The sequence below is a fragment of the Sander lucioperca genome, chromosome 1 (assembly GCF_008315115.2).
Source record: "Sander lucioperca isolate FBNREF2018 chromosome 1, SLUC_FBN_1.2, whole genome shotgun sequence".
Taxonomy (NCBI): Eukaryota; Metazoa; Chordata; class Actinopteri; order Perciformes; family Percidae; genus Sander; species Sander lucioperca.
The window spans coordinates 5,693,133-5,698,132 of NC_050173.1; the positions used below are offsets into that span (position 1 = coordinate 5,693,133).

At 46.3% G+C, this 5,000-nt stretch overlaps 1 long non-coding RNA gene across 1 annotated transcript in view; it reads left to right on the forward strand.

Annotated features, from left to right (window-relative positions):
• The window catches only part of LOC118496183, an 8,712-nt gene that overhangs the window by 1,698 nt on the left and 2,014 nt on the right, over window positions 1-5,000 (forward strand). The window lies entirely within an intron of this gene.

The window sequence follows — 5,000 nt, forward strand, 5'->3', positions numbered from 1 at the left end:
TGAAATTGTAGCTGTAAATTTACATCAAAGGTTTACAGTGTAAGTTTAAATCGCCGTCATGCATGGATGATTGATATTTTTGCAATTTTACAATAATAATCCACGATGATCACATTACACAAAACTGAAATTGCACGTCAGAATGACATATTGTCAATATTTTGCACCCAAAATTTCACTAATCACGTTTTCAGGGGAGCCCATGTCTTATTAAGGGGAGCCGAGCTCAAGTTCCTTCCTGAGACTGTTTAGCAGAGGCAACGTGGCTCCGTCCGGAGCTTAGCCCCGCCCACGATGATTGTGATTGGTTTAAAGAAATGCTGATAAACCAGAGGACGTTTTCCTCCCGTCCAGGAATGCTGTGTGGACTAGACAGACCTTCCTCCGCAGCGCCGTGGAGGAAGGTCTGGCAAAGCGAGACTACAGTAAAGGTGATTCTCGCTGGATGAGTTTGACGTTGAGCACTTGAGGAGGTTTAAGTGAAGTCGTCCTCTTTAAAAAGTGCAGCTCACAAATTCAGATTTGCAAAACGATGCTTTCCTCATTCACACCTCTGATGAGAGAGCGGAGGTGTGTGTGTGTGTGTGTGTGTGTGTGTGTGTGTGTGTGTGTGAGAAGGTGGGATAATTGATTTGGACAGTCGCCAGGAAGCTGCACCTCCTGATGACACCACACAACCTGAAATCTGTACCTGCTGATATATTCTACACACACACACACACACACACACACACACACACACACACACAGAGACGGACACACACATACACAGACATACACACACTCGCACACAAACACACACAGACACACACACACAGACATACACACACTCACACACACACACACAGACAGACACACAGACACACACACACACAGAGACGCACACACACACACACACAGACACACACAGAGACAGACACACACACACACAGACATACACACACTCACACACACACACACAGACACACACACACACACAGAAAGACACACAGACACACAGAGACGCACACACACAGACACACACACACAGGTGATAAAACCAGACGCTCCTAAAAACAGGAGAGAGAAAATCACTCTCTTAATCTTCAGGTAATTGCTGGATGTTAGGGATGTAACGATGCAGCAGATTGGTTGAAATGGATATAAATGTGTAAAGATTACAACCTGTTCAGATAATAAAAAGAGTTGTGATCAACTTTTAAACGGCCCTGGGCGTAATTAATTTATTATTCAAGATTAGTTTCACTAATTCCAAAGCAGACGGTCACATGACAGTTAAGTTTAGCCGAGAAAAGGTGACTGTGAGCCGGGTGCAGAGCACCGTAAGGTGACGGTCGTTTCAGAGAGGGGGAATTGCCAGAGCAGGGGGAATGAGAGGGGGAAACGCCAGAGCAGGGGGAATGAGAGGAGCAGGGGGAATGAGAGGGGGAAACACCAGAGCAGGGGGAATGAGAGGAGCAGGGGGAATGAGAGGGGGAAACGCCAGAGCAGGGGGAATGAGAGGAGCAGGGGGAATGAGGGGGGGAAACGCCAGAGCAGGGGGAATGAGAGGAGCAGGTGGAATGAGGGGGGGAAATGCCAGAGCAGGGGTAATGAGAGGAGCAGGGGGAATGAGGGGGGGAAACACCAGAGCAGAGGGGAATGAGAGGGGGAAACGCCAGAGCAGGGGGAATGAGAGGAGCAGGGGGAATGAGAGGGGGAAACGCCAGAGCAGGGGGAATGAGAGGAGCAGGTGGACTGAGGGGGGGAAACGCCAGAGCAGGGGGAATGAGAGGGGGAAACGCCAGAGCAGGGGGAATGAGAGGAGCAGGTGGAATGAGGGGGGGAAACGCCAGAGCAGGGGGAATGAGAGGGGGAAACGCCAGAGCAGGGGGGAATGAGAGGGGGAACACAAGAGCAGGGGGAATGAGAGGAGCAGGGGGAATGAGAGTAGGAAACACCAGAGCAGGGGGAATGAGAGTAGGAAACACCAGAGCAGGGGGAATGAGAGTAGGAAACACCAGAGCAGGGGGAATGAGAGGAGGAAACACCAGAGCAGGGGGAATGAGAGGAGCAGGTGGAATGAGAGGAGCAGGGGGAATGAGAGGGGGAAACGTAGCAGAAGATATTAGTTTATAAACTAGTGTGAAAATGCCGGAATCAGCTTGTAAAACCTATAAATATCAACGGTAGAGTGTAAAATTGGCCGACTGCCCTGATACAAATTCCCACAAACAATACACGACACACGACCTCTCCAGCATGAAACATGTTTGTGTTTTTGGGGTGAACGGTTTCCTCCGGCGGGCAGAGATCCAGATCTTCCGTGTCTTGTTGTGATGTGATCCACAGTCTCACTTCTTGTTCTCACACACACTTTAGCGGCTCATTGTGTGGATCTTCTCTCCACCCACCCGTCGCCCGCCCGCCTCAGAGTCTGTTTCACTCACTAAATTGGCTCCTCAGACACCCTTCCCCTTCTTCCCCGTCTCCTCATTTAAAAAGTGAGAAATTATAATTATCTGAATTATGCTTTTAATGATGCGTTAATTAGAGTCATGGAGTGAGATTAGCCTATGAAGTATAACTTGTGAAATCCTTCCAGATTCATGCGAGGCAAGGCAGAGGGAGAGAAATGTTGCTGTGCTCGGTGATTAGCGCACAGATAAATAACAGAACAGATTGCGGTGCATATGCTTACGATTACAACTTTTAAACCGACGCTTTAAACTCACACCGACTGTCTTGTGCTGGCAAGAGGTTTCTGTGCTCGCAGCCCAGTCAGTTGTGTGTGTTTCCTTCAGAGGCTCTCTGTGCAATTCTCACCAAACTATTAATACACGGTGTGAGGAGAAAGCATATCTCGCAGCTTTCACTGAGCGAACGCTGCAGAAGGAGATTGTCTCCGGGAGGAAGTTTTTAGGTTCAGCTCCCTCTGAAAAGATGCACTTATTCACTTATTTGCATTTTATAAAATATGACTGTAATGTAAAAGATGCTGCTCATATTTAATCATGAGCATCTCTGCAGCTATTACTTTTAAATTGAAATTGTTGCACGTTTTTGAACACATTTCTAGAATTATGGGTTGAATTAAAATGCAAATCGGTTCATGTTGCCGGCAGCTGTGTGGAAATTCTGGATATATTCCCTGTTGCTGAAATCTCTGCAAGGGGGAATATTATAGCACGGCTCGCGTAATGTTACTTTAAAGTGCCGATATTATGAAAAAATCACTTTTTCTGGGATTTGGGGTGTTATTTTGTGTCTCTGGTGCTTCCACACACATACAAGCTTTGATAAAAAAACCATCCATGCTGTTTAGAGTGAGATACGGTTTCTGAATGTGTCCTGTCTTCAGTCTCTGGGTGAGCTGGTCAAAATCTGCACGGCTTTCTACGTCACTAGCTGAGACGAGGGGGCTAGGAGGCTAACCGTTAGCATGCTAGCTCGTTCTCAATGGCAAAACACTGCTACAACACAAACAAATTCACCCTAATCTACAAAATAAATTGTATAAAACTACTTCTATGTCCCTGTTCTGCAGGTATTCCACAAAGTTGGAAGTGTACCCTCGTTTAGAAGAAGTCTCCCGGCTAATCCTGCCTTGTACTACTGAAGTTGGAGAAACAGCTAGCTAGCTCATGTAGTCCTTACCTAGCTACTGAGCATGTGATCTTACCTAGCTACTGAGCATGTGATCTTACCTAGCTACTGATCATGTGATCTTACCTAGCTACTGAGCATGTGATCTTACCTAGCTACTGATCATGTGATCTTACCTAGCTACTGAGCATGTGATCTTACCTAGCTACTGATCATGTGATCTTACCTAGCTACTGAGCATGTGATCTTACCTAGCTACTGAGCATGTGCGACTGCCAACAAAGATGTTCCAGCAGTGAGAGGTCTCACTCTGTAGCTAAAACAGAGACCTGAACACAGGGTGAAAAGAGGAGCTGCAGCAATGTGCAGTACAACAAAAATATGGTGTTTTTTAAAAACTAAACCATGTAAATCTATTCTGGTACAACCTCTAAATACAATTATGAACCTGAAAATGAGCATAATATGGGGACTTTAACCCTCCTGTTGTCCTCGGGTCAAATTTCATCTGTTTCCAAATTTCTTTGTCAAAAATTTGGAGGGTTTTTTCATCCTAATTTCCCAAAAATAACGTGGATGGATCCATACAAAACGCTTCACAAGTAAAATTAAGGATCAGTTCACTACTTTTATTCAATTTTATAGCATTTGAAAAAAAAAACAATTGAAATGGTTTTTAAACAGTATCCTGACTAAACTTCAACATACCGTATGTTCAACCCGTTCTCATTCTGAACTCGTAAAATTAGGACGTTTGGACAGTGGCTGTCAGCGTCTGATGTGACGAAAAAGGCGTCTTTCAGCGTGTTTGTGTAACGCCCCGGGGAGAGCAGCAGTTAGAGAGGATTTAGAGAGTAGTATGTAAGGAGGTTGGTTGGGGGGGTGGATGGGTCAGACACAGGACTTTCACCCAGGAGAGAGGGGTTCACGTCCTGCTTGTCACGCTGGCTATAGTCGATTTTTTCTTTCCTCCCGCGTGTCACAGAACCGTACGCCCACCCACGACCTTTTCCTTAACATAACTGCGTCAAAAGGGACGGCAATAGTCCCGACCAAGCTCGTTTACTTATAGTGCTAAAGGGACGGCAATAGTCCCGACCAAGCACGTTTACTTATAGCGCTAAAGGGACGGCAATAGTCCCGACCAAGCACGTTTACTTATAGCGCTAAAGGGACGGCAATAGTCCCGACCAAGCGCGTTTACTTATAGCGCTAAAGGGACGGCAATAGTCCCGACCAAGCGCGTTTACTTATAGCGCTAAAGGGACGGCAATAGTCCCGACCAAGCGTGTTTACTTATAGCGCTAAAGGGACGGCAATAGTCCCGACCAAGCACGTTTACTTATAGCGCTAAAGGGACGGCAATAGTCCCGACCAAGCGCGTTTAATTATAGACAGGTTTCCTGTTTACAAAC